Here is a 12,016-nt window from a genome sequence, read left to right on the forward strand (position 1 = left end):
TGAGAAATAAGCGAAACTATAAAAGTTCACACAAGCGAAACTATGGTTGTCTGAATAAGTGAAACAATGATTGATCACTGAAGCGAAACCTCTGAGTTCACTGAGGCGAAACCTATAAGCGGAACTTCAAATATGTCTCTTGAAGCGGAACCTTTCAAGCGGAACTCTGGTGATTTTGAAGCGAAACATCACTTAAGATGACACAGAAGTGAAACTAGCACGTAATTTGAAGCGGAACCTTTGATGTTTGACCAAATAAGCGGAACTATTATGTACAGACAAGCGAAACTATCAAGTGTCCCTTGAAGCGAAATCAATTCCGAAGGTCATTTCATCCATTTCTAATTCGAATTTTGGTCCAAAACTTTCCAGGATTTGTTAATGTCCAGTAACACACAACCTGTGAAATTTTGAGCCAATTCTGACCGTCACAACTTTCCGAAAAGAAAATAGAAGATGTAGAAGTAGAAAACAATGACAAAATCCAGCTAATTTCTGTAGAAAACCTCCTCCCAAGCTCTGATACCACTTGTAGGATCATGTTTTGACCCGAACGAGTCGTTCAGAGGCGTTCTCCAATGTTTCAGGTGCGGAATAACAAGAAATGTAGGTAGAAATAGCTTGCACTTCACTTTAATCTACTATTTTATTGATTTATCAACGTTTACATCTCAATTGTCACACCGACAGCACCTCGGTATGGAATCCGAAAAGTTCTTAATGATTTCGCTTATGAGGCAGCTATATATAGGTGTGAGGATTCCGCTTGTACATACATGTCCACACAAGCGGAACCACTTGTGCACATATAAGCGGAACTATCATGTCTGTTCAAGCGAAACCCATATACCATGACCTTATAAGCGAAACCTGTTCACTCAACATGTATATTCTCCTATTTTCTCATAAAACACGCCCTAATCTATACAATGCAATGTTTGACTTGATCCAAGACGAAATCAACAGATGTAGTGCACCAACATATATGTCGGACAGCCACCGGGCTTCACCGACCCAATCCACAAAGACAAGGTCTACTTACTGGATAAGGCGCTGTATGGTTTACACCAGGCCCCGAGAGCTTGGTACGAGACATTGTCTCAACACCTACTAGCCAACAGCTTCATCCGAGGAAAAGTGGATGCCACTCTCTTCACCAAAGAGGTCGACGGACATCTTCTGATAGTTCAGTTATACGTGGACGACATCATATTAGGGTCAACGAATGAAAGTTTGTGCAAAGACTTTGAGAAAGTTGTGAAGCAAAAGTTTGAAATGTCATCGATGGGGGAGATGAAATTCTTCTTGGGTCTTCAAGTTGATCAACTACCTGAGGGAATTTTCATACACCAGACAATGTATGTTCATGATATTTTAAAGAAATTTGGGATGTCAGGATCTACTCCAGCGTCAACCCCTTTAGCAACAAATCATGGGATAAACCCAGATCTCATCGGAGACAGGGTAGATGAAATAATGTATCGTTCCATGATCGGATCCCTGATGTACTTAACTGCTTCAAGACCCGATATCATGTATCCGACGTGCCTCGCAGCACGGTTTCAGTCAAATCCCAGAGCTTCGCATATGGTGATTGTGAAACGGATATTACGCTACCTGAAAGGAACTCCATCATTGGGGTTGTGGTATTCAAAAACAGACGATTTCACGCTCGAAGGGTATTCTGATTCCGACTACGGAAGCTACAAAGTTAACGCAAAATCAAAAACAGCGGGTTGTCAGTTCTTTGGACCACGTTTGGTCACCTGGCAATGTAAGAAGCAGACCTCTGTGGCTTTATCCACATGTGAAGCGGAGTATGTATCTGCTAGCAGTTGCAGCTCTCAGATCTTGTGGATCCAGCAACAGATGCGCGACTACGGTTTGTAATTTCTTAACACCCCTATCTTTGTTGATAATGAGGCAGCGATTAATATCACAAAAAATCCTGTTCATCACACTAAAATGAAACATATCGAAATTCGTCATCACTTCATTTGAGATTGCTTCGAGAAGAAGTTGATACGAATTGAGAAAATCCACACTAACAATCAAAAAGCTGATTTACATACCAAAGCATTTGATAAAACTCGTTTTAAATATCTTTTAAAACTAAATGGTATGAAGCTTTTATCGGTGTCAGATGGGATTATTGGCGTAGATGAGGATAACATTGTAGATGATGATGTTGAAAAACAATCTGCAATGGTTTGTCGATTTTTTACTTGTTTTGGTATTTAGGCGGAGTAGATATATTTTCAGAAAATCCAAAAACAGTAAAAAATTCAAAAATCCTAAAACATGAGAAAATTCAAAATCCAAAAACAATAGAAAACTGAAAAAGAGCTTGTGTAAAAAGGGAAAATGATAGTACATCGGCTTGACAGTTACGGTACGCTAAAGAAATGTAATGTTTAAAAGTGTTAAACAGTCTCGCTGATGATGTGTCGATAGGTTTTTATACATTCAGTAAATCTTGTTTGGGATATAAACCTAAAATTCAAACTTGCTTATTTTGTGGGGAACAAATCTTGGATATATAGGTAACCCCTGAAATCTTGTTTGAAAGGTCCCTTTTTCTGAGATACTAGGTCTTTATACTCAGTGATATCTGGGGTATTATCCCGGGAGTTCTGATTTTGCGGAAGCAATGGCCTAGTCCCCGTATAATACTTTCTGCATGCTTTTAAAGCTCACCCTCAGCATAAAAAATGATGACACATTGTAAAATGTTTATCATGTGTTGTTAAAGAAAAGATTCTCTAAAGGGAACACACCTAAAGTCGAACCATCATCTCCCTGCTGAACGGAAGTTCTGACCTGAGCTCTCACGATTTCGCATCTAACCCTTTTACAGATATCATCTGTGGTATACTCATCTGTAAGACTGAATATTGGGATCTGGATATGGGAGTATATTCAAGAGGTGGGACACACATATAAGTTTAAGTCTTTAATTCACTTAAATCGTATCCTGAACAGATTGAAGTTTGTATGAAAATTTAAGAGGATTAGCATATCGACAATCTAAGTGAATTGTTTAAGACTTAGTATGTTATCGAGCTTAATGGTGCTAGTAACTTGTCATTTGCTGATATGATTCCAGCACCAAAAATATGTTTGTAAATAGTTTACTTTCATTGTATTTCATTTCTGTAATTCATTTTCTAGTTTAGAAGCATTGTTAAAAATCAAAAAAGATTTTCATTTCTGCTTTATTTTCGGACAAACCAAAGTGGAAAGTTGATCTTCAGATTCAGAAGGTTGGAGCAGATGCAGAAAGATTCTAAGCTGGATGATGAGTTGGGAGCTTAATCTATTAATTGAGAAATTGGAAAGTCAAAACAAGTTCATTAAATTGAAACTTGTAAATTTCAGAAAGTATTTGAAAATTTGATAAAAAAATCAGTTTGTTTTTGTCACAAATCAACTAAGGTCATTGAGTTGGACTTGGTAGATAAATTGAGTAATCAGGGTCATTAACTTGGACCTGAATACTTAAGTGGATTTGTAAAACTGATGAATAGTTAATGGAAGTTTAAGATTGTATAGATTATAATGTTATATATTTGAGAAACAGGAAATAGGAATGAAATCCCATGGTAAAGAAAATGTCAAAGTTTAAACTAGAATTCAAGTCCCAGCTTATCGAGAGGGGAAGTTTGCGAAAGGGGGAGTCAAAATTCTGGATGAACATTCAAAGGGGAGATTGAAGGTTCAAGTTTGAAGTTAAAAGATTAAAGGATGCTTTACAATGTCAAGACAATTCAGGGCAGAGAACGAAAGATCAAGACTAAAGACTGAAGACATGATGCTAAAGACTTCGTCAACATCCAAGGGGGAGTCTGTTGGTCCACTGATGTCTGTTAACTTCATCTATATAGAGTCTTGTATTGTACTAGATAGATCAGGGCACGCAAAACGAGAAAACAATGTTTATGAGTAATTCCGCATGAAATGATTATATATCATTTCAAATGAAATTAATGTTTCATGCGAGATTAGATAATTCCGCACGGAATTAACTAATTCTGTATGAACATGTAATTTCGCATGAGTTGGGTTCGTGCGGAATTAGTCTTCTACAAATACTGAACTTGTCTGATCATTTGATGTGGAATTAGAACAGTTGATTGAGAGTCGAGGTGCTGTCCGTGTGTCATTTGAATTGTAAAAGGCTCAGAATCAATCAATAAGAAGATAATTAGAAAGGAACAAGCTGTTTTACGTCATTTACATTAATTCCGCCTTTGTGTTTGATGTTGAACTACTCAGATTGACTCGTTAGGGTAACACGACGATCCAACAATAAGTACTAATATGTATAATCAATTATACTTTGAAATCCTGAACATAGCAATTAGGTACACATGCTTCACCCCAAAACATTGAAAACAGTAAAAGAGGGGACTATGTACTCACTTGAGGATGCTTAGAAGTCCTGAATAACAACCAAGCAAAGCTAGAGGGATCACGGAATCAAACGGCACCTAATATAGGTAACTAAGTAAATAAACCGGACCTAAATCGGAAGATCCGATAAAACTAGGTTTCGTAAACCAAATGAGTATAGGAACTCATGTAATATGGTTTAATAAAGCCTACATCGTAAATCGAAACCTAACCTAAGTGCTTACAACCCATTACGACCCGTTTAGGTAGCTTACGCTACTTTAACGCGTCGTTCGTGTAAAATGCGTTCGGACCACCTAACTAGTCCTATGACAAGTAATATATGCCTAAACATGTTTAATTATGTTGCATAATCAATTAAGTGACAAAGTCTGGGTTGCACATGCTTAAAATGAATTTATGCGTAAAAAGGGCATTTTGGTCATTTACCTAAGGCATATAAACTACCTATCATACAACTACTTAGACAAAGTGACCATAAGGTATAACCTCGGAAGGTTATTCCCTATACGACTATGGTCACATAATATGCTTGGTCGGATCCTAATGATCGACCAAGCGGGTCTAGTTCGAAAGTCTAATCGGTTGTTTAGACCACTTATCTTACGACCCTATATAAGCACTAATCTAAAAGTGACGAGTTAAACATGTTGAAACATGTTTAACGAAGTTTGATATCAAGACAAAGGGTCTTGATACCCAAAAGTAGTTTGGTTGCAAAATACGCAAGAATACGCATTTTGACCGAAACTACGACTCGTCACTACGCCTAAATAACGTGGTAATCAGTAGGTATAGTCAACAAGGGCTATGACCAACGTGATTATGCTCACGTTGCGAAGTTCAAATGAACTTCGTGTTGACCATAACCTGGTCAAAGCAGAAAGTCAAACACTGTTTGACTTTCCCGCTTAAAAACGCATAAAAGAACGAAAGAAGCTTACAAAGGGTCCAAGCAAGGAAGATATTAATTCAAATTGCTCAGGTATTAAGTGTTAAACCCCAACTTAGAGCTATTTGAATCAGATTGTGAGGAATGAGAATGAAGGTGTTGGGTTTATATAGATTTCGGTAAATTGGTAGGATCGTTCCTCGTAAACCGTGCTTGAATCATGACCTTACACTTGGGCCCAAGGTTTTAGAATACCATGGGAACATGTATAACCATCAAATACCAGCCCAAAGGGTGCAAAACCATGGGTTAAAACCATCAAAACCTCAAAAATGGACCAAGTTCAATGTATCTGCCAGAAATTTCAAAAATGATCCCTGCACTTGTAAAACTTGATTTTTTTGGCACTTTTAAGCCCCGTTAACCCCATTTCAAGGCTCTAAAATAAAGTTAAAGTATAGGGAACTTAAAATATGCTCAAAAACATCTCGGACGTCGGCTCGTTTGGTCGTACGGTTGCGTTGTTCGGTTAATTACGATGGAAGTCGTAACGAATGCAAAACGATCCAAATTAAGCGACGAATGGAATTTTATCATGCTAATCACTAAAATAAAATAATCCAAATTAAGCGACGAATGGAATTTTATCATGCCAATCACTAAAATAAAATATTTTAATGATTATATAAATTTTTGGATGTCCAGATATATATTCAGAACGTAAGATATGCGCGAAAATGCAAACTTATGCACTTTTTGATGCTTTTAGTCCCTGAATGAACAAAAAGTTTATTTTAGCATACTGAACACCTTAAAGCCTATTTCTAAGCTATGTAAAGGATATTTATGGTATGTTTAACTTATGATCAAGTTCTGGAATGTTCATTACCACACGAATCGGCATACTTTCGCAGTTTGACACAAATAGTCCCTACGATCGAATAAACTTGATTTCAACACACCAAACCATCCAAAACATATTCCTGGTTATATTTACGCATAAGTTCACGTATAACCTTGCAGAAAACGATTTAGAGCTCGAAATCAAACAAGAATTTGTTGGTGCATAATGTCTATAGCCTACGTCAATAGTCTAGGTCATGTCTAATAGCTTGTAATAGGGGTGCAATGTGTAAAAGTTTAACTGTATATGTTTTGTATTCATTTCGCACAAAATGAAGATTGTGAAGTGATTTCGTACGAAATGAAGTGTTTGTCATTTCGTACGAAATATATTATACCATTTCGTGCGAAATCAGTTTCCCTATAAATAGGGATGTTTGGATTTTCATTTGGTACGAAATAGAGAAGTGTGTAACGAAGTGCTGCCAGTTTCTCTCCCTGTATTGACGTTGAAAATCAATGAAAAACCTGTTTTAAGTATACATCTCTGTTGCTACACCTTTCTATCACCGATTCTCAGTTGTTTGAGCGTTTCCGCCTCTTAAATGACTTAGATTTGACTCTGAACGACTCATATAGGTCGCATATCGATCCAACAAGTGGTATCAGAGCTCAGGATGAGTCAAATCGGCTGAATCAGTGCTTAGAACTCTCTACTTCTACTCATTCTTGGATTTTTGAACAATTCCACGGACAAAATGGACTGATCTTCGAATATAACGTGTAAAATACAGTTTTAACAAATCCTTGAAAGAATCAGACCTAAATTCTGACTAAAATTGATAAAAATGGGCCAAAAACTTCATTTCGTGTGAACGTACAACATTTCGTTTGAAAAATTGAGTTCATTATGTACGAAATGAACTATTTCATGTGAAAGTATTCTATTTTGCTTGAAACATTTGTTCATTTCGCACGAAATGGACTATTTCGTTTGAAACATCATTCTTTTTAATCATTTCGCTCGAAAAGGAGCTTTTTCTTGATTTCGCACGAAATGACATTTCATTTCGCTTGAAAGTGTCATTTCGTTTGAAAGTTGATTTCGTTTGAGAACCTGTTTTCGCTTGAAAGTCCATTTCGTTTGTGTTGATCATTCCGTTTGAAAGTTCATTCCGTGTGTAGAAGCCTTTTCGCTTGAAAGTGATTTTTCCAAAAAGTGAGAAAATTTTTCGAAACTGTTTTCATAAAATGGATAATCAAGAATTATGTAACATATTTTCCAGAGGGGGAATGACAATAGTTCAAACTCCGACGAGCATTGTGTAGAACATGAACATGGAAAATGAGCTTGGTACAATGCAAAAGCCACCAAAGTTGATGAACATTGACGAGTATTCAGGGTGGTCTGGGAGGTTTAAAACCTGGGTACAGGCGAATCATTTTGAGTGTTGGATGAAAATTGAGTCAAAATATGTACCTCCGATGAATGGTTCGGGTATTGAGAAAGCACTCCATCAGTTTACTCCACTTGAGTAGGACAACTTCAAAACTGAAAAGAAAATGATGAGTATTTTGAAGCATGTAATCAAAGAAGATATTCTAGTTCTGCTACAACATCAAGATAACTCACAGTCTGTATGGAATGCATTGAAAATAAAGTTTCTTGGAAGTGTTTCAATGATAAAGAGCAAAACAGCATTGCTGAAGAAAGAATTTGATATTTTTACGGGTATGAAGGGTGAGCCAACAAAAGAGTTGACTGAAAGATATTGTCATTTGTTTGTTGAAATGAAGCATTTGAGCATTGAAAAAACAGATGAAGAATGGGTTGACAAGCTGGCGGATTCTTTACCGTATGATGAGTGGGGCACTTATTTGTTGGTGTTGAAAAAGCTCTAGTTGAAGAAATCATAGACGTTTCCAAAGAAATGAATGAAGAGACTCTAAAAGAGATTACTGACAAGGCATTGTTGGGCAAGCTAAAAGAAGTAGAAACAAAGTCTGTTGAAACGGAGTCAGTTGAAAATGTGTCTGTCGAAACGGAGTCAGTCAAAAAGGAGTATGACGAGAAATTAGAAAATGAGGAGATCAAATCAAGAGAAAACTCAGAGTCTGAGTCTGACGGGTTTGGTAAAATGGATCTTAAAAATGATAAAGAGGTAAAGGTTTCTGAAAAGGTTGATTCAATTCATGAAACTACATGCAAAAACTGTTTAAAACCCTACATGGATTGTCTTGAAAAAGACAAACAGTTTCAAGAATTGAAGAAATATACCGATGAAGTAAAATTTGATCTTAATGATGTGAAAGAAGGTTATGACACTTTAGCACGATCAATCAAAATGATTCAAAAAGAAAGTTTAGAAAATGATAAAACTACAAATTTGTTAAAAGAAACTGCCATGGATAAACAGATGGAGATTAACATTCGTTTGGACAAAATTGCTTCTTTGAAAAAGGAACTTGAATTAATGAAAATTGAAAATGAAAGAATTGATAAGAAATTGATCAGTTATGTTGCTTCTTCTTATGTGATTGATCAAATTGTTCCGCAACAACCTGATGTGAAACCTGTCTTCAAAAGTGTTCCACCCCCAATGTGGAATCATTATACACAAAAATATCCAGATGGGGTGGAAGCAGCTTTGAATCTCAAGTTGAGAACTGTTGAGAATGAGTTACCTGAAAATATTGATGTTACATTCTCCCCATCCGACACTGACAATGAGTCACAAGTGACTAAAATTGTTGTTGACCAAGTGTTGGATGAAAAAAGTGATAACTCAGATTTCGGTACGGCAAAAACTCATTTGGAGAATTCAAATTCTGATTCTGAAGATGATGGTAACTTTTTGGACAAGTTCATACCAAAATCAGAAAAAGTTGTGAATGATGATTCGATCGTTGTGGTTTACATAATGACCGGAACTGACAAACTCTATTCTGATTTTGAGTATCCAATTCAGAATGCAAAATTGGAAAATGTTGAAAAAGTGTACAAACTTGTTGAAATTGACATTTCAGAGGTTAACAACAATACATTTCTTTCAAAACCAAAAAGGTCTTTTGTGAAACAACATCCAAACAATCCAGGAAAGAAAGAATGGGTGGGTAATCATGGATAGAACAAAAGAAATGGTAACCACTTTAAAAATAAGGGTGTTGGTTTTGAAAAGAAAATTGCTACAAAGGAGGTTAAGCTAAAGGAAAAGTTGTGTGATGTGTTTGTTGTGGGTAAGAACACAGTTGATGAAAAGGATTATATCTTCAGTCAAAAAGCTGTTGACGATTTCAATGCAGCTAAAAAGTTGAGAGAAGAGACCAACAGATCAACTTTTGTCGAGTATGACAAAAGAATCTGTTTCCGCTGCAATGAAATTGGTCACATGGCCAAGCAGTGTGTGAAAAGGATTGAAAAACCTGTTTTCCAGAAACCCAAACCTAAAACTTCAACTGATGTTAAGGGTAAAACAACAATGATTTCCCTCATTCGTATTTTGAAAAGAGGTGAATCTTTGAAGTCCGAGGACAAGCCGAAATCAACATTTGAGATTGGTGAATCTTCGAAAACTCAAAAGACTTCAAAGATTTATCCAAAGACAAAAATTTTGCAAAACCAATCATGGGTGGCAAAACCAAAACAATTAGTTGAAGAAAAGAAAATGGAGAATGAGTTAAAATCTGAAACAAAAGTTTTTGCAAACAATGTTGAGAAACTTGAATTTGAACTGGACAAATTGATTGAGGAATTCCCACCAATCAGGGAGGGAGATCTTAAATCTAAGTGAAAACCTGTTGTTTCAAACGTGGTCTTCAACATTCCAAAAGTTGATGTGACTTGTGATCTAGTATTTGGTAGTGTTACAACTGTGAAGAAATCTTGGGTTTCGTTGTTTGAATGAATGTCTTTGATGTATGCAGGGGCTTCCGAGGTCGATAATCTCCAAGTGGATCATGGATAGCGGTGCCTCAAGGCATATGACAGGAAAGTTAGCTTTGGTCTATGATGTCAATTCAATCAACGAAGGATATGTTGGATTTGCGGAAATCAGGGAGGAAGAATAGTTGGTGAAGGAACTCTAACAAATGGAGTAGTAACGTTTGATAAAGTGAACTATATCATTGAACTTGAAAACAATCTGTTGAGCATATCACAGATTTGTGACAAGTCATTCACAGTACACTTTACAAAAAATGACTGTTTAATCATTAAACCTAGTTTTAAAATTCCTGAAGATATGGTGTTGATGCGAGCTCCATGGGAAAACGATTTGTATATCCTAGATATGAGCGTCGCAACAACAACAAATCAAAAGAAACAATGTTTTGTAACAAAAACGAAAGCAACTGAAAAAGAGTAAAAAATGTGGCATCGAAAGATGGGTCACATTCATGTGCGAAAAATGAATTTCTTAGTGCACAATGATCTTGTTGAAGGTGTAAATCTTAAAAATTTTCATTTGAATGATGATTCTGTAGAATGCAAGAACGGAAAACAAATGAAGAACACACCCACAGAAGCTTTTGAACTCTATCGGGGTACCGCTCGAGAGACTCCACATGGATCTCTTTGGACCAGTTAATGTGTAGAGCATTAGTGGAGATTTGTGCTGTCTAATAGTCACTGACGACTTTACTAGATTTTCATGGGTGATGTGTCTGGAAAGAAAAGATCAAAATTTGATTCGTTGATGATCTTATTCAAGAAGATGGAACGGATTCAAAGTATACCAATTAGATGTTAGGTTTGCATTCCTTTATGGCAAAATCAAAGAAGAAGTGTACGCTGGACAACCGCCGGGGTGTACAGATCCAGTGCACAAAAACAAAGTCTATCTTCTAGACAAAGTGCTTTACGGACTACACCTGGCCCCGAGAGCCTGGTACGAGACACTTTCCCAACATCTGGTAGCCAACGGGTTCATTAGAGGGACGGTCGATAGTACTTTGTTTACAAAAGAGGTTGCAGGGCATCTATTAATCGTGCAGATTTACGTTGATGACATAATCTTTGGTTCGACAAATGACAAATTGTGAAAAGAGTTCGAGAAGGTTATGAAGAAAAAGTTTGAGATGAGTTCGATGGGGGAGATGAAGTTCTTCCTAGGGTTATAGGTTGAGAAAATGCCCGAAGGAATCTTCATTCACCAAACAAAATACGTGAATGATGTGCTGGAAAAGTTCAACATGCCTGAATCTACTCCAACATCAACCCCCTTGGCTCAAAATCATGGGATTTGTCCGGACGAAAACGGTGACAAGGTGGATGAGACGTACTACCGGTCGATCATTGGATCTTTGATGTATCTGACTGCGTCCAGACCTGACATCATGTATCCAACTTATCTTTGCGCCAGATATCAATCCAGCCCGAGACAGTCACATCTGACAATTGTGAAGCGCATTTTACTGTATCTTAAAGGTTGCCCAAACACCGACTTGTGGTATCCTAAGTCTGGTGATTTTTCTCTTACTGGTTATGCTGATTCTGATTTTGGAAGCTGCAAGCAAAATGCAAAGTCCACCACTGCAGGCTATCAGTTCTTCGGAACTCGACTTGTCACCTGGCAGTGCAAGAAACAAACCTCAGTCGCTCTCTCTACGTGCGAGGCTGAATACGTTTCGGCCTCCAGCTGTTACTCACAGATCCTTTGGATCCAGCAGCAGATGAGGGACTTTGGTTTGCAGTTCTTGGACACGCCGATTTATGTGGACAATGAGGCAGCAATAAATATAACAAAAAACTCGGTACACCACTCTAAAACGAAACATATAGAAATTCTACATGATTTCATCCGTGATTGTCACGAGAAGAAATCGATTCGAATTGAACATATACACACCGATGATCAGAGGGCTGATTTT

This window comes from Helianthus annuus, chromosome 12 (assembly GCF_002127325.2).
Source record: "Helianthus annuus cultivar XRQ/B chromosome 12, HanXRQr2.0-SUNRISE, whole genome shotgun sequence".
Classification (NCBI taxonomy): domain Eukaryota; kingdom Viridiplantae; phylum Streptophyta; class Magnoliopsida; order Asterales; family Asteraceae; genus Helianthus; species Helianthus annuus.